The sequence below is a fragment of the Chiloscyllium plagiosum genome, unplaced genomic scaffold (genome assembly GCF_037043375.1).
Source record: "Chiloscyllium plagiosum isolate Xiang-an unplaced genomic scaffold, Cpla_swu_hap1 HiC_scaffold_40, whole genome shotgun sequence".
Taxonomy (NCBI): domain Eukaryota; kingdom Metazoa; phylum Chordata; class Chondrichthyes; order Orectolobiformes; family Hemiscylliidae; genus Chiloscyllium; species Chiloscyllium plagiosum.
Genome location: NW_028270178.1, coordinates 10370877 through 10396265, shown reverse-complemented (window position 1 = coordinate 10396265; position 25389 = coordinate 10370877). Strand labels below are relative to the sequence as shown.

The 25389-nt window shown below is 45.3% G+C and overlaps 1 protein-coding gene across 2 annotated transcripts in view; it reads right to left on the bottom strand.

Annotated features, from left to right (window-relative positions):
• LOC148138307 (uncharacterized) overlaps positions 1-25389 on the bottom strand; it is a 92358-nt gene that overhangs the window by 38118 nt on the left and 28851 nt on the right. The window contains exon 2 of one of the 2 annotated variants that reach the window (XM_087981597.1): positions 24159-24259. The exons of the other annotated variant lie outside the window; for it this stretch is intronic. The gene's annotated coding sequence lies outside the window, so the exon portion shown is untranslated. The remainder of the gene's footprint in view (positions 1-24158; positions 24260-25389) is intronic. 2 annotated transcript variants of the gene reach the window in all.

The following is a 25389-nucleotide window of genomic DNA, read 5'->3' as shown; positions in this document are numbered from 1 at the left end:
GAAATACCCCAATGCAGCCCAAAATGAACACATATATTGAAATACCCCAATACACACCAAAATAACACCCATATACTGAAATACTCCTATACACCTCAAAATACACACATATACTGAAATACTCCTATACACCTCAAAATACACACATATACTGAAATACCCCAATACAACCCAAAATACACCCATATTCTGAAATACCCCAATACACACGAAAATACAGCCAAAAATTGAAATACCGCAATACACCCCAAAGTACACCCATATACTGAAATACCCCAATACACCCCAAAATACACCCATATACTGAAATACACAAATACGCCACAACATACACCCATATACTGAAATACCACAATACACCCCAAAATACACCCATATACTGAAATACCCCAATACACCCAAAATAAACTCATGTACTGAAATATCCCAATACACCATCCAAATACACTCATATAGTGAAATACCCCAATACACACCAAAATACACCCATATTCTGAAATACCCCAATACACCCTAAAATACACCCATATATTGAAATACCCCAATACACCCCAAAATACACCCATATACTGAAATACCCCAATACACCCCAAAATACACCCATATACTGAAATACCGCAATACACCCCAAAATACACCCATATATTGAAATATCGCAATACACTCCAAAGTAAACCCTTATACTGAAATACAACAATAGAACCCAAAATACGCCCATATACTCAAATACACAAATACACCCCAAAATATACCCATATATTGAAATACACCAATACAACCAAAATACACCCATTTTCTGAAATACCCCAATACACCCTAAAATACACCCATATACTGAAATACCCCAATACACACCAAAATACACTCATATACTGAAATACCCCAATACACACCAAAATACACCCGTATTCTGAAATACCCCAATACACCCTAAAATACACCCATATATTGAAATACCGCAATACAACCCAAAATACACCCATACACTGAAATACCCCAATACACCCCAAACTACACCCATATACTGAAATACCCCAATACACCCCAAACTACACCCATATACTGAAATACCCCAATACACCCCAAAATACACCCATATACTGAAATACCACAATACACCCCAAAATACACCCATATACTGAAATACCCCAATACACACCAAAATACACCCGTATTCTGAAATACCCCAATACACCCTAAAATACACCCATATATTGAAATACCGCAATACAACCCAAAATACACCCATATACTGAAATACCCCAATACACCCCAAACTACACCCATACACTGAAATACCCCAATACACCCCAAAATACACACATATACTGAAATACCCCAATACACCCCAAACTACACCCATATACTGAAATACCCCAATACACCATCCTAATACACTCATGTACTGAAATACCACAAAACACCCCAAAATACACACATGTACTGAAATACCACAAAACACCCCAAACTATACCCATATACTCAAATACCCCAATACAACCCAAAATACATTCATATACTGAACTACCCCAATAACCCCAAAATACACTCATGTACTGAACTATCACAATACACCCCAAAATACACCCATATACTAAAATACCCCAATACACCATCCTAATACACTCATATACTGAAATACACCAATACAACCCAAAATATACCCATATACTGAAATACCCCAATACACACCAAAATACACCCGTATTCTGAAATACCCCAATACACCCTAAAATACACCCATATATTGAAATACCGCAATACAACCCAAAATACACCCATACACTGAAATACCCCAATACACCCCAAACTACACCCATATACTGAAATACCCCAATACACCCCAAACTACACCCATATACTGAAATACCCCAATACACCCCAAAATACACCCATATACTGAAATACCACAATACACCCCAAAATACACCCATATACTGAAATACCCCAATACACACCAAAATACACCCGTATTCTGAAATACCCCAATACACCCTAAAATACACCCATATATTGAAATACCGCAATACAACCCAAAATACACCCATATACTGAAATACCCCAATACACCCCAAACTACACCCATACACTGAAATACCCCAATACACCCCAAAATACACACATATACTGAAATACCCCAATACACCCCAAACTACACCCATATACTGAAATACCCCAATACACCATCCTAATACACTCATGTACTGAAATACCACAAAACACCCCAAAATACACACATGTACTGAAATACCACAAAACACCCCAAACTATACCCATATACTCAAATACCCCAATACAACCCAAAATACATTCATATACTGAACTACCCCAATAACCCCAAAATACACTCATGTACTGAACTATCACAATACACCCCAAAATACACCCATATACTAAAATACCCCAATACACCATCCTAATACACTCATATACTGAAATACACCAATACAACCCAAAATATACCCATATACTGAAATACCCCAATACGCCACAAACTACACTCATATACTGAAATACCACAAAACACCCCAAAATACACACACGTACTGAAATACCACAAAACACCCCAAAATATACCCACATACTCAAATACCCCAATACAACCCAAAATACACTCACATACTGAAATACCACAAAACACCCCATAATACGCCCATATATTCAAATACACAAATACACCCCAAAATACACCCATATACTGAAATACACCAATACTAATTTTAAACTAATTTGGCAGGGGGGTGGGATCCGGACTTGTAGTCCAGCAAGTAGGCTAGCTGTTTGTCAGGATGTCCAAGTGTGTGGGGAGGCTGTGAAGAAGGTAGCACTGACAGGGAATACTTGCGGACACAGAGGTGGGTTCAAGTGCGTATACTTCAATGCAAGGAGTATCAGAAATAAGGTCGGTGTACTTAAGGCGTTGATAGGTACCTGGGACTACGATATTGTGGCCATCACGGAAACGTGGATAGAAGAGGGACAGGAATGGTTGTTGGAGGTTCCTGGTTACAGATGTTTCAGTAGGATTAGGGAGGGTGGTAAAAAAGGAGGGGGAGTGGCGTTGCTAATTAGAAATGGTATAACAGCTGCAGAAAGGCAGTTCAAGGGGGATCTGCTTTTGGAGGTAGTATGGGCTGAAGTCAGAAATAGGAAAGGTGCATTCACCTTGTTGGGTGTTTACTATAGGCCCCCCAATAGCAGCAGAGATGTGGAGAAACAGATTGGGAAACAGATTTTGGAAAAGGTGCAGAAGCCACAGGGTAGTAGTCATGGGTGATTTCAACTTCCCAAATATTGATTGGAAGCTCTTTAGATCAAGTAGATTGGATGGGGCGGTGTTTGTGCAGTGTGTCCAGGAAGCTTTTCTAACACAGTATGTAGATTGTCCGACCAGAGGGGAGGCCATATTGGATTTGGTACTCGGTAATGAACCGGGACAAGTGATGGGCTTGTTAGTGGGTGAACATTTTGGTGATGGTGACCACAATTCTGTGACTTTCACCTTGGTTATGGAGAGAGATAGGTGCGTGCAACAGGGTAGGTTTTACAATTGGGGGAAGGGTAGTTACGATGCTGTAAGACAGGATCTGAGGAGCATAAGTTGGGAGCATAGGCTGTCGGGGAAGGATGTCGTGGAAATGTGGAACTTTTTCAAGGAACAGATACGATGTGTCCTTGATATGTATGTACCTGTCAGGCAGGAAAGAAATGGTCGTGTGAGGGAACCTTGGTTGACGAGGGAGGTTGAATGTCTTGTAAAGAGGAAGAAGGAGGCTTACATAAGGTTGAGGAAACAGGGTTCAGACAGAGCAGTGGAGGGATACAGGATAGCCAGAAGGGATCTGAAGAAAGGGATTAGGAGAGCCAAGAGAGGGCATGAAAAATCTTTGGCGGATAGGATCAAGGATAACCCCAAGGCATTTTATGCGTATGTGAGAAACATGAGAATGACGAGAACGAGGGTAGGTCCAATCAAGGACAGTAGTGGGAGACTGTGTATTGAGTCGGAAGAGATAGGAGAGGTCTTGAATGAGTACTTTTCTTCAGTAGTTACGAATGAGAGGAACCGTATTGTTGAAGAGGAGAGTGTGAAATGGACTGGTAAGCTAGAAGACATACCTGTTAGGAAGGAAGATGTGTTGGACATTTTGAACAACTTGAGGATAGACAAGTCCCCCGGGCCTGATGGGATATATCCTAGGATTATGTGGGAAGCAAGAGAGGAAATTGCAGTACCGTTGGCAATGATCTTTTCATCTTCAATGTCAACGGGGGTGGTACCAGGGGACTGGAGAGTGGCGAATGTTGTGCCCCTGTTCAAAAAAGGGAATAGGGATAACCCCGGGAATTACAGGCCAGTTAGTCTTACTTCGGTGGTAGGCAAAGTAATGGAAAGGGTACTGAGAGATAGGATTTATGAGTATCTGGAAAGACACTGCTTGATTAGGGACAGCCAGCACGGATTTGTGAAGGGTAGGTCTTGCCTTACAAGTCTTATTGAATTCTTTGAGGAGGTGACCAAGCATGTGGATGAGGGTAGAGCAGTGGATGTAGTGTACATGGATTTTAGTAAGGCATTTGATAAGGTTCCCCATGGTAGGCTTATGCGGAAAGTCAGGAGGCATGGGATAGAGGGAAATTTGGCCAGTTGGATAGAAAACTGGCTAACAGGTCGAAGTCAGAGAGTGGTGGTAGATGGTAAATATTTAGCCTGGAGCCCAGTTACAAGTGGAGATCCGCTGGGATCAGTTCTGGGTCCTCTGCTGTTCGTAATTTTTATTAATGACTTGGATGAGGGAGTCGAAGAGTGGGTCAGTAAATTTGCAGATGATACGAAGATTGGTGGAGTTGTGGATAGTGAGGAGGGCTCTTGTCGGCTGCAAAGGGACTTGGATATGATGCAGAGCTGGGCTGAGGAGTGGCATATGGAGTTCAGCCCTGTCAAGTGTGAGGTTGTCCATTTTGGAAAGACAAATAAGAATGCGGAATACAGGGTTAACGGTCGGGTTCTTAGTAAGGTGGAGGAGCAGAGGGATCTTGGGGTCTATGTTCATAGATCTTTGAAAGTTGCCACTCAGGTGGATAGAGTTTGTAAGAAGGCCTATGGTGTATTAGCGTTCATTAGCAGAGGGATTGAATTCAAGAGTCGTGAAGTGATGTTGCAACTGTACAGGACCTTGGTTAGGCCACATTTGGAGTACTGTGTGCAGTTCTGGTCGCCTCACTTTAGGAAAGATGTGGAAGCTTTGGAGAGGGTGCAGAGAAGATTTACCAGGATGTTGCCTGGAATGGAGAATAGGTTGTATGAGGATAGGTTGAGAGTGCTAGGCCTTTTCTCATTGGAACGGCGAAGGATGAGGGGTGACTTGATAGAGGTTTATAAGATGATCAGAGGAATAGATAGAGTAGACAATCAGAAACTTTTTCCCCGGGTACAACAGAGTGTTACAAGGGGACATAAATTTAAGGTGAAGGGTGGAAGGTATAGGGGGGATGTCAGGAGTAGGTTCTTTACCCAGAGAGTGGAAGGGCATGGAATGTGCTGCCTGTGGGAGTGGCAGAGTCAGAATCATTGGCGACCTTTAAGCGGCAATTGGAGCGGTACATGGATGGGTGCTTAAGCTAGGACAAATGTTCGGCACAACATCGTGGACCGAAGGGCCTGTTCTGTGCTGTATTGTTCTATGTTCTATGTAATACAACCAAAATACACCCATATTCTTAAATACCCCAATACACCCATATACTGAAATACCGCAACACACCATCCAAATACACTCATATAGTGAAATACCCCAATACACCCCAAAATACACCCATATACTGAAATACTGCAACACACCATCCAAATACATTCATATACTGAAATGCCACAATACACACCAAAATACACCCATATTCTGAAATGCCCCAATACACCCCAAAATACACCCATATACTGAAATACCGCAACACAGGCAAAAATGCACTCAATTACTGAAATATCCCAAAACACCCCAAAATACACTCACATACTGAAATACACCAATAAGCCACAAACTACACTCACACACTAAAATAAGACAAAACACCCCAAAATACACCCATATATTGAAATATCGCAACACACACCAAAGTAAACCCATATACTGAAATACCACAATACAACCCAAAATACACCCATATACTGAAATACCACAATACAACCCAAAATACGCCCATATACTCAAATACACAAATACACCCAAAAATACAACCACATACTGAAATTCCACAAAACACAACAAAATACACACAGATACTGATATACCCCAATAACCCCAAAATACACCCATATACTGAACTACCCCAATAACCCCAAAATACACCCATATACTGAAATACCCCAATACACCCAAAATACACTCATGTACTGAAATACCCCAATACACCCCAAAATACACACATATACTGAAATACCCCAATACACCATCCAAATACACTCATATACTGAAATACCCCAATACACACCAAAATACACTCATATACTGAAATACCCCAATACAACCAAAATACACTCATATACTGAAATACCCCAATAAACCCGAAAATAAACAAATATGCTGAAATACCATAAAACATACCAAAATACACTCATATACTAAAATACCACAATACACCCCAAAATACACCTATATACTCAAATTCCCCAAAGCACCACAAAATACACCCATATACTGAAATACCCCAATACAACCCAACATATACCATATGGTGAAATACCCCAATACATCCAAAATTCACCCATACACTGAACTACCCCACTGCACACCAAAATACACCCATATACTGACATACCCAATACACCCAAAAATGCACTCATTTACTGAAATATCCCAAAACACCCTAAAATACACTCATATACTGAAATACCCCAACATACCCAAAAATAATCCCATATAATGAAATACCCCAATACTCAACAAAACACACCATTATACTGAAATACACCAATCCACCCCAAAATACACACACATACTAAAATACCACAAAACACACTCATATACTGAAATACCACAAAACACCCCAAAATACACTCACATACTGAAATACCCCAAAACACCCCAAAATACACTCACTTACTGAAATACCACAAAACACACCAAAATACACCCACGTACTGAAATACTACAATAGACCCCAAAATACACCCATATCCTGAAATACCCCAATACAACCAAAATACCCTCATATAGTGAACTACCCCAATACACCCCAAAATATACACGAATTCTGAAATACCCCAATACACCCCAACATACACCCATATTCTGAAATACCCCAATTCACCCCAAAATACGCACATAAACTGAAATACCCCAATACGCTCCAAATACTGAAAAGCCACAAGACACACAAAAATACACTCATATACTAAAATACCCCAATACAGCGCAAATACTGAAATGCCACAATACGCATCAAAATACACTCATATACTGAAATACCCCAATACAACCAAAATACACTCATGTACTGAAATACCCCAATAAACCCGAAAATAAACAAATATTCTGAAATACCATAAAACACACCAAAATACACTCATATACTAAAATACCACAATACACCCCAAAATACACCTATATACTCAAATGCCCCAAAGCACCACAAAATACACCCATATACTGAAATGCCCTAAAACAACCCAACATATACCATATGGTGAAATACCCCAATACATCCAAAATTCACCCATACACTGAACTACCCCACTGCACACCAAAATACACCCATATACTGAAATACCCAATACACCCAAAAATGCACTCATTTACTGAAATATCCCAAAACACCCTAAAATACACTCATATACTGAAATACCCCAACATACCCAAAAATACTCCCATATAATGAAATACCCCAATACTCAACAAAACACACCATTATACTGAAATACACCAATACACCCCAAAATACACACACATACTAAAATACCACAAAACACCCCAAAATACACTCACTTACTGAAATACCACAAAACACACCAAAATACACCCACGTACTGAAATACTACAATAGACCCCAAAATACACCCATATCCTGAAATACCCCAATACAACCAAAATACCCTCATATAGTGAACTACCCCAATACACCCCAAAATAAACACGTATTCTGAAATACCCCAATACACCCCAACATACACACATATACTGAAATACCCCAATACACCATCCAAATACACTCATATACTGAAATGCCACAATACGCATCAAAATACGCTCATATACTGAAATACCCCAATACAACCAAAATACACTCATATACTGAAATACCCCAATACACACCAAAATACACTCATATACTGAAATACCCCAATACAACCAAAATACACTCATATACTGAAATACCCCAATACACACCAAAATACACTCATATACTGAAATACCCCAATACAACCAAAATACACTCATATACTGAAATACCCCAATAAACCCGAAAATAAACAAATATGCTGAAATACCATAAAACACACTAAAATACACTCATATACTAAAATACCACAATACACCCCAAAATACACCTATATACTCAAATGCCCCAAAGCACCACAAAATACACCCATATACTGAAATACCCCAATACAAACCAACATATACCATATGGTGAAATACCCCAATACATCCAAAATTCACCCATACACTGAACTACCCCACTGCACACCAAAATACACCCATATACTGAAATACCCAATATACCCAAAAATGCACTCATTTACTGAAATATCCCAAAACACCCTAAAATACACTCATATACTGAAATACCCCAACATACCCAAAAATACTCCCATATAATGAAATACCCCAATACTCAACAAAACACACCATTATACTGAAATACCCCAAAACACCCCAAAATACACACACATACTAAAATACCACAAAACACCCCAAAATACACACATATACTGAAATACCCCAATACACCATCCAAATACACTCATGTACTGAAATACCGCAATACACTCCAAAATACACCCATATCCTGAAATACCCCAATACAACCAAAATACCCTCATATAGTGAACTACCCCAATACACCCCAAAATATACACGTATTCTGAAATACCCCAATACACCCCAAAATACGCACATATACTGAAATACCCCAATACGCTCCAAATACTGAAAAGCCACAAGACACACAAAAATACACTCATATACTAAAATACCCCAATACAGCGCAAATACTGAAATGCCACAATACGCATCAAAATACACTCATATACTGAAATACACCAATACAACCAAAATACATCCATATACTAAAATACCCCAACATACCCGAAAATACACCCATATAATGAAATACCCCAATACACAACAAAACACACCATTATACTGAAATACACCAATGCACCCCAAAATACACCCCTATACTGAAATACCCCAACACAGGCAAAAATGCACTCAATTACTGAAATACCACAAAACCCCCCAAAATACACTCACATACTAAAATATCACAAAACACCCCAAAATACACTCACATGCTGAAATACCCCAAAACACACTCACATACTGAAATATCACAAAACACCCCAAAATACACCCACGTACTGAAACACCACAAAACACCCCAAAATACACATATATATTGAAATACCGCAACACATCTCAAAATAAAACCATATATTGAAATACCCCAATACACCACAAAATGTGCCCATATACTCAAATACCCCAATAAACCCAAAATACACTCATTTACTGAAATACCCCAAAACACCCCAAAATACACTCATATATTGAAATACCGCAATACACCACAAAATACACCCATATACTGAAATACCCCAATAACCCCAAAATACACCCATATACTGAAATACCCCAATACACTCAAAATACACCCATGTACTGAAATACCCCAATTCACCCCAAAATACACTCACATACTAAAATACCCTAAAAAAACCCAAAATACACACATATTCTGAAATTCCCCAATACACCCCAAAATACACATATATACTGAAATACCCCAATATATCCCAAATACTGAAATGCCACAATACACACCAAAATACACTCATATACTGAAATACCCCAACACACCCCAAATACTGAAATGCCACAATACACATCAAAATACACTCATATACTGAAATACCCCAATACAGCCCAAAATACACCCATATATTGAAATACCCCAATACACCCCAAAATAAAACCATATACTGAAATACTCCTATACACCTCAAAATACACCCATATACTGAAATACCCCAATACAACCCAAAGTACACACATATACTGAAATACCCCTATAAACTCCAAAATATAACCATATACTGAAATGCCCCAAAAAACCCAAATATATGCACATATATTAAAATACCCCAATGCACCCCAAAATACGCCCATATACTGAAATACCCCAATACACCCAAAATACCCCCATGTACTGAAATAACACAATACACCCCAAACTACACTCATATACTGAAATACCCCAATACACCCCAAAATGCACACATATACTGAAATACCCCAATAAAACCAAAATATACCCATATACTGAACTACCACAATACACCCCAAAATACGCCCATATACTGAAATACCCCAATACACCATCCAAATACACTCCTATACTGAAATACCCCAATAAACCCAAAATACACTCATTTACTGAAATACCCCAATAAACCCAAAATACACTCATATATTGAAATACCGCAATACACCACAAAATATAGTGAAATACACCAATACACCCCAAAATACACTCATATAATGAAATACCACAATACACCCCAAAATATACCCATATACTGAAATACCCCAATACACCATCCAAATACACTCATATACTGAAATCCCCTAATACACCACAAAATACGCACATATACTGAAATACCCCAATACACCCCAAACTACATTCATATACTGAAATACTACAATACACCCCAAACTACATTCATATACTGAAATACCCCAATACACCCCAAAATACACCCATATACTGAAATACCCCAATACACCCCAAAATACACCCATATACTGAAATAACCCAATAAAACCAAAATATACCCATATACTGAACTACCACAACACACCCCAAAATACGCCGATATACTGATATACCCCAATATACCCCAAAATACACCCATATAATGAAATACCCCAATTCACCACAAAATGCACCATTAGACTGAAATACCCAATGCACCCCAAAATACACCCATACACTCAAATGCCCCAAAACAACCCAACATATACCATATGGTGAAATACCCCAATACATCCAAAATTCACCCATATACTGAACTACCCCAATGCACACCAAAATACACCCATATACTGAAATACCCCAATACATCCAAAAATGCACTCATTTACAGAAATATCCCAAAACACTCCAAAATACACTCATATACTGAAATACCCCAACATACCCGAAAATACACCCATATACTGAAATACCCCAACATACCCGAAAATACACCCATATAATGAAATACCCCAATACACAACAAAACACACCATTATGCTGAAATACACCAGTGCACCCCAAAATACACCCGTATACAGAAACACCCCAATACACCGAAAATACACTCATGTACTGAAATACCCCAACACAGGCAAAAATGCACTCAATTACTGAAATACCCCAATACAGCCAAAATACACACACATACTAAAATACCACAAAACAACCCAAAATACACTCACATACTGAAATACCACAAAACACCCCAAAATACACCCATATATTGAAATACAGCAATACACCCCAAAATACACTCACATACTGAAATACCACAAAACACCCCAAAATACACCCATATATTGAAATACAGCAATACACCCCAAAATACACTCATTTACTGAAATACCCCAAAACACCCAAAATACACCCATATATTGAAATACCGCAATACACCCCAAAATACACCCATATACTGAAATACCCCAAAACACCCCAAAATACACTCATATATTGAAATACCGCAATACACCACAAAATACAACATACTGAATTACACCAATGCACACCAAAATACACCCATATACTGAAATACCCCAATATATCCAAAAATGCACTCATTTACAGAAATATCCCAAAACACTCCAAAATACACTCATATACTGAAATACCCCAACATACCCGAAAATACTCCCATATAATGAAATACCCCAATACTCAACAAAACACACCATTATGCTGAAATACACCAATACACCCCAAAATACACCCGTATACAGAAACACCCCAATACACCGAAAATACACCCATATACTGAAATACCCCAATACACCCCAAAATACACCCATATACTGAAACACCCCAACACCGGCAAAAATGCACTCAATTACTGAAATACCCCAAAACACCCCAAAATACACTCATATACTAAAATACCACAAAACACCCCAAAATACACTCATATACTAAAATAGCCCAAAACACCCCAAAATACACCCATATACTGAAATACCCCAATACACCCCAAAATACACTCATATACTGAAATACCCCAAAACACCCAAAATACACTCATATATTGAAATACCACAAAACACCCCAAAATATACTCACATACTGAAATATCACAAAACACCCAAAAATACACCCATATATTAAAATACCGCAATACACCCCAAAATACGCCCATATACGCAAATACCCCAATAACCCCAAAATACACTCATTTACTGAAATACCCCAAAACACACCAAAATACACTCATATATTGAAATACCGCAATACACCACAAAATACAACATACTGAAATACACGAATACACCCCAAAATACACCCATATACTGAAATGCCCAAAACAGCCCAAAATACACCCATGTCCTGAAATACCCCAATACACCAATATACCTAAATGCCCCAATACAACCAAAATACACTCATATTCTGAAATACCCCAATACACTGCAAAATACACACATATTCTGAGATACCACAATACACACCAAAATACACTCATATATTGAAATACCCCCAAGACACCCCAGAACACACCCATATACTGAAATACCCCCAAGACACCCCAGAACACACCCATATACTGAAATACCCCAATACACCCCAAAATACACCCATATACTGAAATACCCCAATACACCCCAAAATACACTCATATACTGAAATACCCCAATACACCCCAAAATACACTCATATACTAAAATACCCCAATACATCCCAAAATACACCCATATACTGAAATACCCCAATACACCCCAAAATACACACATATACTGAAATACCCCAATACACCCCAAAATACACACATATACTGAAATACCCCAATACACCCCAAAATACACTCATATACTGAAATACCCCAATACACCCCAAAATACACTCATATACTAAAATACCCCAATACATCCCAAAATACACCCATATACTGAAATACCCCAATACATCCCAAAATACACCCATATACTGAAATACCCCAATACACCCAAAATACACCCATATACTGAAGCAGTCTCAGTGACTGGGGGCTGTATTGTATTCTGACAGATCAGATCCCAAGGTGGGGATTAATCTAGGGACTGGGGGACCCATTCATCTAGGTATTGGGATGAGGGTGTTACTGTTTCAGGATATGGGCCGGGTGCTGGCAGGTGGGACTAGATTGGGTTGGGATATCTGGTCGGCATGGACAGGTTGGACCGAAGGGTCTGTTTCTGTGCTGTACATCTCTATGACTCTAATTCTCTCCCTCAGGAAACCATCGAGTTGGAGTTTAAGCACATTCTTCAAGGTTGGGTTTGACAGTCGAGATGGGATTAAGGGCCATGAGGTGGCAGGTGGGTGAATGTTCACATCATTGTTTAAGCCCCCAGCAAACTGTTGACTGTTCTTCCTGTGCAACAGGATCACTACGGGGTGGTGGGGGGGAGCTGAATGGCCTTCTCCCATTACTGCTCAATACACCCTCTGTCCCTGTGTTATAGTCGGGCTGAATGGCCTCCCCATGTTCCTGTGTTACAGCAGGGGGCTGAATGGACTCCCCATGTTCCTGTGTTATAGCAGGGGGCTGAATGGCCTCCCCATGTTCCTGTGTTATAGCAGGGGGCTGAATGGCCTCCCCATGTTCCTGTGTTACAGCAGGGGGCTGAATGGCCTCCCCATGTTCCTGTGTTACAGCAGGGGGCTGAATGGCCTCCCCATGTTCCTGTGTTACAGCAGGGGGCTGAATGGCCTCCCCATGTTCCTGTGTTACAGCAGGGGGCTGAATGGCCTCCCCATGTTCCTGTGTTACAGCAGGGGGCTGAATGGCCTCCCCATGTTCCTGTGTTACAGCAGGGGGCTGAATGGCCTCCCCATGTTCCTGTGTTACAGCAGGGGGCTGAATGGCCTCCCCATGTTCCTGTGTTACAGCAGGGGGCTGAATGGCCTCCCCATGTTCCTGTGTTACAGCAGGGGGCTGAATGGCCTCCCCATGTTCCTGTGTTACAGCAGGGGGCTGAATGGCCTCCCCATGTTCCTGTGTTACAGCAGGGGGCTGAATTGCCTCCCCCGTTCCTTGCTGGGAATGAGTTATTTTCTCTCGGTGAGTGAGTGGATGGTTGAGGGGCTGACTGACCCATCGTGGACAGACTGAGACGACAATAATCTGATCAGATTGCAGTCTGTTTGCACCTTCATCAACATCGCAACTGAGACTATCTCTCCCCCCCCCCCCCCCCCCCTCACTGGGTCAGAACATTCAGCCCATCCACGTCTCTGCTCCACAATCTGATGGGATCATGGCTGATCTCATTGTCCCCTGCCTTTTTCCACGACTCTTCGTTCTCAGTTAACCCAATCCCTCTCTGGTCTTTCTGTAGAATCCTCACTCCTTGCTCTCCCCAGCTGCGTTTGTCTCATCTGCAAACTTCCCACATCCACATCGGGGCGTCTAAGGGTCTTTTAAATAAACACACAAATGCGCAAGAAATGGGGTGGATAAGGACCAAGGGCAAGCAGAAGGAATTAGTTTAATTTGGCATCACGTTTGGGACAGCATCTTGGGCCGAAGGGCTGCTTCCTGTGCTGACCAGTTCTATGTTCCCACATTCCCACTCAGTTCTGAGGAAGCGTCACCAGACCCAGAACATTAACTTTGATTCCTTTCCACAGGAAAGGCCAGGCCTGCTGAGTTTTTTCAGCAACTTCTGGTCATTGTTTCTATCTTTTCGTCATTAGACAACCCTCTCTCTGTGCTAAAGTACTGCTCCCAACACCATGGGCTCTTATCTTCATAAGAAACTGAATCCGCGATTCTTTATCCAAAAACCCATACTCATTCCTTCCACCACTTCCCCTTCATCTATCCTCTTTGTTCCCTCTTCATGAGCCCCTCCCGACTCTACTTAATGATGTTATGAATTCCTGAATTTTCCATTAGTCTATCCTTTTTTATGCAGATGATACAAAGATCGGTGGAGTTATGGATCGTGTAGAGGGTTGTCAAGAGATACAGTGGCATAGAGATCAGTTACAGATATGGACGGAGAAATGGCAGATTGAGTTTAGGTTAGATTACTTACAGTGTGGAAACAGGCCCTTCGGCCCAACAATCCCACACTGACCCTCTGAAGAGTAGCCCACCCAGACCCATTTCCCTCTGACTACGGGCAATTTAGCATGGCCAATACACCCTGACCTGCACACCTTTGGACCATGGGAGGAAACTGGAGCACCCGGAGAAAACCAACGCAGACATGGGGAGAATGTGCAAACACCACACAGAGAGCATGGTTGCTCAGTGGTTAGCACTGCTGCCTCACAGCGTCAGAGACCCGGGTTCAATTCCCACCTCAGGCGACTCTCTGTGTGGAGTTTGCACATTCTCCCAGTGTCTGCGTGGGTTTCCTCCGGGTGCTCCGGTTTCCTCTCACAGTCCAAAAATGTGCAGGTCAGGTGAATTGACCATGCTAAATTGGCTGTAGTGTTAGGTGAAGGGGTAAATGTAGGGGAATGGGTCTGGGTGGGTTGCTCTTCAGAGGGTCGATGTGTCCACACTGTAGGGAATCTAATCTAACCCCCACAGACAGTTACCCGAGGCTGGAATTGAACCTGGGACCCCGGTGCTGTGAGGCTGCAGTGCTAACCGCTGAGCCACCATGCTGCCCCGGAGTTTAATCTGGGTCAGTGTGAGGTGCTGCACTTTGAGAGATCAAACGTTGAGAAAAAGTGTACAGTTAATGACAGAACCGTGAACAGCACTAATGTACAGAGGGGTCTCGGGGTTCAACTCCATAACTCCCTGAAAGTGGCCATGCAGCTAGGTGGGGTGGTTAAGATGACAATGGTGGGTCTGCCTTTATTGGTCAGAGCATTGAGTACAAGAGTCAAGCTGTCATGTTGCAGCTTTGTATGACTTTGGTTCGGCCGCACATAGAGGGCTGTGTTCAGTTCTAGTCACCACATTACAGGAAGGATGTGGAGGCTTTAGAGAGAGAGGGTGCAGAAGAGGTTTACCAGGTTACTGCCTGGATTAGAGGGTATGTGCTATCAGGAGAGGCTAGACAAACTCAGTTCTGAGGAAGGGTCAGTAGACCCGAAACAGTTACAGCACCAGGGACACGGGTTCAATTCCCACCTCAGGCGACTGTCTGTGTGGGGCGTGTACACTCTCCCCGTGTCTGTGTGGAGCGTGTACACTCTCCCCGTGTCTGTGTGGAGCGTGTACACTCTCCCCGTGTCTGTGTGGAGTGTGTACCCTCTCCCCGTGTCTGTGTGGAGTGTGTACCCTCTCCCCGTGTCTGTGTGGAGTGTGTACCCTCTCCCCGTGTCTGTGTGGAGCGTGTACACTCTCCCCGTGTCTGTGTGGAGCGTGTACACTCTCCCCGTGTCTGTGTGGAGTGTGTACCCTCTCCCCGTGTCTGTGTGGGGTGTGTACACTCTCCCCGTGTCTGTGTGGAGTGTGTACCCTCTCCCCGTGTCTGTGTGGAGTGTGTACACTCTCCCCGTGTCTGTGTGGAGTGTGTACACTCTCCCCGTGTCTGTGTGGAGTGTGTACCCTCTCCCCGTGTCTGTGTGGAGTGTGTACACTCTCCCCGTGTCTGTGTGGAGTGTGTACACTCTCCCCGTGTCTGTGTGGGGTGTGTACACTCTCCCCGTGTCTGTGTGGAGTGTGTACACTCTCCCCGTGTCTGTGTGGGGTGTGTACACTCTCCCCGTGTCTGTGTGGAGTGTGTACACTCTCCCCGTGTCTGTGTGGGGTGTGTACACTCTCCCCGTGTCTGTGTGGAGTGTGTACACTCTCCCCGTGTCTGTGTGGAGCGTGTACACTCTCCCCGTGTCTGTGTGGAGTGTGTACCCTCTCCCCGTGTCTGTGTGGAGCGTGTACACTCTCCCCGTGTCTGTGTGGGGTGTGTACACTCTCCCCGTGTCTGTGTGGGGTGTGTACACTCTCCCCGTGTCTGTGTGGGGTTTGTACACTCTCCCCGTGTCTGTGTGGAGTGTGTACACTCTCCCCGTGTCTGTGTGGAGTGTGTACACTCTCCCCGTGTCTGTGTGGAGCGTGTACACTCTCCCCGTGTCTGTGTGGGGTGTGTGCCCTCTCCCCGTGTCTGTGTGGGGTGTGTACACTCTCCCCGTGTCTGTGTGGGGTTTTTACACTCTCCCCGTGTCTGTGTGGAGCGTGTACCCTCTCCCCGTGTCTGTGTGGAGTGTGTACCCTCTCCCCGTGTCTGTGTGGAGTGTGTACCCTCTCCCCGTGTCTGTGTGGAGCGTGTACCCTCTCCCCGTGTCTGTTTGGAGTGTGTACACTCTCTCCGTGTCTGAGTGGAGTGTGTACCCTCTCCCCGTGTCGGTGTGGAGTGTGTACACTCTCCCCGTGTCTGTGTGGAGTGTGTACCCTCTCCCCGTGTCTGTGTGGAGTTTGTACACTCTCCCCGTGTCTGTGTGGAGTGTGTACCCTCTCCCCGTGTCTGTGTGGAGTGTGTACCCTCTCCCCGTGTCTGTGTGGAGTTTGTACACTCTCCCCGTGTCTGTGTGGAGCGTGTACACTCTCCCCGTGTCTGTGTGGAGTGTGTACCCTCTCCCCGTGTCTGTGTGGAGTTTGTACACTCTCCCCGTGTCTGTGTGGAGCGTGTACCCTCTCCCCGTGTCTGTGTGGAGTGTGTACCCTCTCCCCATGTCTGTGTGGAGTGTGTACCCTCTCCCCGTGTCTGTGTGGAGTTTGTACACTCTCCCCGTGTCTGAGTGGAGCGTGTACCCTCTCCCCGTGTCTGTGTGGAGTGTGTACACTCTCCCCGTGTCTGTGTGGAGTGTGTACCCTCTCCCTGTGTCTGTGTGGAGTTTGTACACTCTCCCCGTGTCTGTGTGGAGCGTGTACACTCTCCCCGTGTCTGTGTGGAGTGTGTACACTCTCCCCGTGTCTGTGTGGAGTGTGTACCCTCTCCCCGTGTCTGTGTGGAGTGTGTACCCTCTCCCCGTGTCTGTGTGGAGCGTGTACCCTCTCCCCGTGTCTGTGTGGAGTGTGTACCCTCTCCCCGTGTCTGTGTGGAGTGTGTACCCTCTCCCCGTGTCTGTGTGGAGTGTGTACCCTCTCCCCGTGTCTGTGTGGAGTGTGTACACTCTCCCCGTGTCTGTGTGGAGCGTGTACACTCTCCCCGTGTCTGTGTGGAGCGTGTACCCTCTCCCCGTGTCTGTGTGGAGTGTGTACCCTCTCCCCGTGTCTGTGTGGAGTGTGTACACTCTCCCCGTGTCTGTGTGGAGTGTGTACACTCTCCCCGTGTCTGTGTGGAGTGTGTACACTCTCCCCGTGTCTGTGTGGGTTTGCTCCCGTCCCCTCCCACACTCCAAAGACCTGCAGGTCAGGGTGGGATTGGCCGTAATGTTAGGGGTATGCGTCAGGGGTAAATATAGGGGAATGGGTCTGGGTGGGTTGCTCTTCGGAGGGTCAGTGTGGACTGGTTGGGCCGAAGGGCCTGTTTCCACACTGTAGGGAATCGAATCATTTACTCTGATTTCTCTCCACAGACGCTGCCTGATCTGCTGAGGTTTTGCAGTAATTTCAATGTATGTTTCTGGACAAACTGGGGTTATATTTGTTCGAGTCGTGCAGGCTGAGGAGAGTCTTGATAGAAGTTTATAAAGTTATGAGATAGGGTTGACCCCAGAGTTAAAATGTCTAATACTAGGGGGCGTGCATTTAAGGTAAGGAGGGAGGGAATGTTCCAAGGAGATGTGAGGAGCAGGTCTTTTACACAGAGCATGGTAGGAATGTTGAACACCCTCCCAGATGGAGGCTGGTACCGTGGGGGTGTTTAAGGGTCTTTGAGTTAACCACATGGATCTGCAAGAAATGGACCAAGGTCAAACTGAAGGGATTAGTTTGGGACAGCATCGTGGGCCGAAGGGCCGCTTCCTGCACTGACCAGGTCTATGTTCTCTGCTCTAATACATTACAACTTGTTCCCAGTAACAGCTTAACTTTACCTCTTAACACTTTACACAAACTCTGCTGCTAATTCTGAGACCAAGGAGATGGGGGGGGGGAGACAGTTTGTGAAACATACGTGGGAAACAGAGAGGGGGGTGAGGGGGGCGTGAGAGAGGGGGGTGGTGAGAGGGGGGTGAGAGAGGGGGGGTGAGAGAGAGAGTGGGGAGAGAGAGGGGGGGAGAGAGAGAGGGGGGTGAGGGAGGGGGGAGGGAGAGAGAGGGGGGAGAGAGAGAGAGGGAGGGAGAGAGAGAGGGGGAGGGATAGAGAGAGAGGAGGGGGAGAGAGAGAGGGGGAGAGAGAGAGGGAGAGAGAGAGAGGGAGGGAGAGAGAGGGGAGGGATAGAGAGAGGAGGGGAAAGGGAGGGGGAGGGAGAGAGAGTGGGGGAGAGAGAGAAACTGAGGGGGAGGGGGGGAGAGAGACAGAGGGGGGAGGGGGGAGAGGGGGTGAGAGAGAGAGAGAGCAAGGGGAGGAGGGAGAGAGGGGAGAGAGTGAGAGTGGGGGAGAGAGAGGGAGAGGGGGAGAGAGACAGAGAGGGAGAGAGAGTAAGTGGGAGGGAGAGAGGGGGGAGGGGGGAGAGAGAGAGGGGATAGAGGAGGAAGAGAGAGGGGCAGAGAGAGAGGGGGAGAAAGAGAGGGAGGGGGATTAAAAACACACGATAGACAGAGAGATGAGGACAGAAACAGAGAAAGACCAAAATACACTGAGGAAGACGAACAAACAGAACGACTGAGTCAGAGAGAGAGAGAGAGAGAAGGAGGGGAGGAGAGAGAGAAGGAGGGAGGAGAGAGAGAGAAGGAGGGAGGAGAGAGAGAAGGAGGGAGGAGAGAGAGAGAAGGAGGGAGGAGAGAGAGAGAGAGAGAAGGAGGGAGGAGAGAGAGAGAAGGAGGGAGGAGAGAGAGAGAGAGAGAAGGAGGGAGGAGAGAGAGAGAAGGAGGGAGGAGAGAGAGAGAAGGAGGGAGGAGAGAGAGAGAAGGAGGGAGGAGAGAGAGAAGGAGGGAGGAGAGAGAGAGAAGGAGGGAGGAGAGAGAGAGAAGGAGGGAGGAGAGAGAGAGAAGGAGGAGGGAGAGAGAGAGAGAGAGAAGGAGGGAGGAGAGAGAGAGAAGGAGAGAGGAGAGAGGGGAGGGAGGGAGGAGAGAGGGGGAGGGGGAAGAGAGAGGAGGGGAGAGAGAGAGACAAGAAGGGAGGAGAGAGAGAGAGAAGAGGGGAGAGAGGGGGAGGGAGAGAGAGGGAAGGAGGGAGGAGAGACAGAGAGGGAGAGAGAGAGTGAAATGAGAAGAGGCAGCAATTGAGAGAAGGAATGAAGGGGAAAGAGAGGAGGAATAAGAGAAGGAGAGAAACACATAGAAATAGAGAGAGAGGGAGAGAGAGGAGGGGGTGGGGGGTGCTCTGTTCACAGGGTGAAGGGACCAGCAGGTTTCAGGAACAGTGAGTAAGAATTCAGTGAGCGTAATAGAAACAGGAAGTTCTGCGGGAAACTATTTTAACATTCGAAGGCTATTTTGAGCAGCTTTATCAAAACCCAGAACTGATAGGACAGACTGTGCCCCGATGTAGCACAGAGCACTCAGCCCTGATAAACACCAAGCTACAGTGACAGTGTTCCAGCGAGTCACAGATAAAGGACCTTCAGCCCATTCAGTCTGTGCTGGTCAAAAACAGCCAGCTCACGTTTGTGACCCTCGCCCTGTCTGCCTTGGCATCACAAGCTCCCCCTTTGATCCTTCCTCACCCTCCCAGGCAGTGAGTTCAAGATTCCCCACCCCCCCTGTCCGTGTCCCTCAGGATCTCCCCCCCCCTCTATCAGGTTCCCCCCCACCCCCCCTGTCATGTCCCTCAGGATCTCACTCCCCTCTATTCGGTTGCCCCTCTCTGCTCCAAGGGAACTCCCCCCCCTCCCCCCACTCCCCGAGCTTATCCTGTCTCTGTCTGTCGCTGAAATGCTCCATCTAAGGGCTTTACGCTGGGAGTCTCCCTCTTTCCCCCCTCCAGTACAATCCATCCTTGCTCCAATGTGGATTGTGAACTGCTGTGTAGCTAGGGCCTAACCGATGGTTTACACAGCTCCAGTATCACGTCATTGATGTTACATTCAGCATCAATGCCACAGTGTTAAAGTGTCTCGGATATAGAACATAGAACACAGCACAGGAACAGGCCATTCGGCCCACAATGTTGTGCTGATCATGACTCCAAGTTCAGCTAACCCCTTCTCCGTGCCCTTGGTCCATTCCCCTCCTTGCCTGAGAATCCATGTGCTTATATAAAAGGCTCTAAAATGCCCCTATTGTATCTGCCTCCACCCCCTGGCAGTGTGTTCCAGACCCTTCCCCCCTCCTGTGTAATAAACCTGCCCCTCACATCTCCTTTTAAACTTCCCCCTCTCACCCTAAATACACACCCACGTTGTACTCGACACTTTAACTCTGGGAGATAGATCTGACCGTCAGCCCTATCTATACATCTCATAGTTTAATAGACTTCTATCAAGACTCCAGTCAACCTCTGCTACTCCAGAGAAAACAGCCTGAGTTTTTCCAGCCTCTCCTTACAGCTCATACCCTCTAATTCTGATAAACTTGTTCTGTACCCTCTCTGAAGCCTCCACGTCCTTCCTGTTATGTGGTGACCAGAACTGAACGCAGTACTCTATGTGTGGCTTAACCAAATCTTTTAACGCTGCAACATGACATCCTGACTCTTGTTCTCAATCTCTCTCTCTCTCTCTCTCTCTCTCTCTGACTCTGTCATTCTGTTTGTTCGTCTTCCTCAGTGTATTTTGGTCTTTCTCTGTTTCTGTCCTCATCTCCTGTCTATCGTGTGTTGTTAACCGTCCTCTCTCTCTCTCTGTCTCTATCTCTGTTTCCCTCATATTTTTCACACACTGTCTCCTCCCCATTCCCTTGGTCTCTCCTCAGCCTGCACGACTCGAACAAATATAACCCCAGTTTGTCCAGAAACATACATTGAAATTACTGCAAAACCTCAGCAGATCAGGCAGCATCTGTGGAGAGAAATCAGAGTAAATGATTCGATTCCCTACAGTGTGGAAACAGGCCCTTCAGCCCAACCAGTCCACACTGAGCCTCCGAAGAGCAACCACCCAGCCCCATTCCCTTATATTTACCCCTGACGCATACCCCTAACATTACGGCCAATTCACCCTGACCTGCAGGTCTTTGGATTGTGGGAGGAGACCGGAGCAAAACCACTCAGACACAGGGAGAGTGTACACACTCCACACAGACACGGGAGAGTGTACACACTCCACACAGACACGGGGAGAGTGTACACACTCCACACAGACACGGGGAGAGTGTACACGCTCCACTCAGACACAGGGAGAGTGTACACACTCCACACAGACACGGGGAGAGTGTACACACTCCACACAGACACGGGGAGAGTGTACACGCTCCACTCAGACACAGGGAGAGTGTACACACTCCACACAGACACGGGGAGAGTGTACAAACTCCACACAGACACGGGGAGAGTGTACACACTCCACACAGACACGGGGAGAGTGTACACACTCCACACAGACACGGGGAGAGTGTACAAACTCCACACAGACACGGGGAGAGTGTACACACTGCACACAGACACGGGGAGAGGGTACACACTCCACACAGACACGGGGAGAGTGTACACACTCCACACAGACACGGGGAGAGTGTACACACTCCACACAGACACGGGGAGAGTGTACACACTCCACACAGACACGGGGAGAGTGTACACACTCCACACAGACACGGGGAGAGTGTACACACTCCACACCGACACGGGGAGAGTGTACGCACTCCACACAGACACGGGGAGAGTGTACACACTCCACACAGACACGGGGAGAGTGTACACACTCCACACAGACACGGGGAGAGTGTACACACTCCACACAGACACGGGGAGAGTGTACACGCTCCACACAGACACGGGGAGAGGGGACACACTCCACACAGACACGGGGAGAGTGTACACACTCCACACAGACACGGGGAGAGTGTACACACTCCACACAGACACGGGGAGAGTGTACACACTCCACACAGACAGTCGCCTGAGGTGGGAATTGAACCCGTGTCCCTGGTGCTGTAACTGTTTCGGGTCTACTGACCCTTCCTCAGAACTGAGTTTGTCTAGCCTCTCCTGATAGCACATACCCTCTAATCCAGGCAGTAACCTGGTAAACCTCTTCTGCACCCTCTCTCTCTAAAGCCTCCACATCCTTCCTGTAATGTGGTGACTAGAACTGAACACAGCCCTCTATGTGCGGCCTAACCAAAGTCATACAAAGCTGCAACATGACAGCTTGACTCTTGTACTCCATGCTCTGACCAATAAAGGCATACCCACCATTGTCTTCTTAACCACCCCACCTAGCTGCATGGCCACTTTCAGGGAGTTATGGAGTTGAACCCCGAGACCCCTCTGTACATCAGTGCTGTTCAGAGTTCTGCCATAAACTGTACACTTTTTCTCAACGTTTGATCTCTCAAAGTGCAGCACCTCACACTGACCCAGATTAAACTCTATCTGCCATTTCTCCGTCCATATCTGCAACTGATCTCTATTCCACTGTATCCTTTGACAACCCTCTACACAATCCACAACTCCACCGATCTTTGTATCATCTGCAAACGTCCTAAGTCACCCATGTACATTTTCAACCAAGTCATGTATATATATATATACGGACCCCTGAGGAACACCATGCACCACGGACCTTCAGCCTGAGAAACACCCTTTGACACCGTCCTCTCCCTTCCTTGGGTAAGCCAATTCTGAATCCCCGTGGATCCCGTGCACCTTAATCTTCCGGATGACCTACCATGAGGGACATTGTTGAAAGCCTTATTAAAATCCATGTCGATAATGTCCACTGGTCTACCTTCATTGATCACCTTCGATATCTCCTCCATAAATTCAATCCAGTTAGTAAGACATGACCTGCCCTGACTGGCCCTAACTAAATCATGATTTTCTAAATTCATGTAAATCCTGTCTGTTAGAATTCTCTCCGAAAACTTCCCTATCTCCGATGTGAAACTCAGGGACTATAGTTTCCTAGATTATCCCCACTTCCCTTCCTGAACAGAGGAACGTTGGCTGCTTGCCAGTCCTCGGGGACCTCTCCAGTGGCTGGTGAGGATACAAAGATTGGGGTCAAGGTCCCAGCAATCTCTCTCTTGCCTCTCTCGGTAACCTGGGGTAGAAACCATCAGACCCTGGGGACTTATCCACCTTAATGCTCCTCAAGAAACCCAAAACCAGTTCTCTCTTGATCTAAAATGCCCTAGCTCCAGCCAAATCTCCCTATCCTCCATCTCCTTCTCCTGAGTGAGTACCGACAGTCATTTAGGGTCTCACCCTCATCCTCTGCCTCCAAGTTCCCTCCTTTATCTGAGTGTGGTCCTACCTTCTCCCTAGTTATGCTTTTGTTTTTAAAGCCTTGGGATTCACTTTATCCCTCGTTGCCAAGGTCATTTCATGGCATATTCTTGCTCTGTTCACTGCCTTCTTCAGTTCCTTCCAGCTTTCCTTATATTCCTCACAGGCCTGTCTGAGTTTAGCTTCCTAAACCTTACATATGCCTCTTTTTTTCCTTTTTACTAAATTCACAACCTCCCTCATTATCCAAGGGTCGCCATCCTTGTCCTTCCTCCTTAATGGAACATGCTGATCCTGAACTCTCCCCAGCAGGGCTTTGACAACTCCCATGTGTCAAAAGTGGCCTTGCCTGATAACAGCTCCTCCCAATTAACACTCCCTAGCTCCTGCCTAATTCTAATGTAATTTGCCGTTCCCCGATTTAGTGCCTTCCCGCAACGTCCTGACTTACCCTTATTCATTGCTATCTTCAATATTGAGGAGTTGTGATGACTGCTTCCAAAATGCCCTCCCACTGAAAAGGTCCCTCACCTGGCCAGGCTTATTCGCCAATCCAAGGCCCAGTG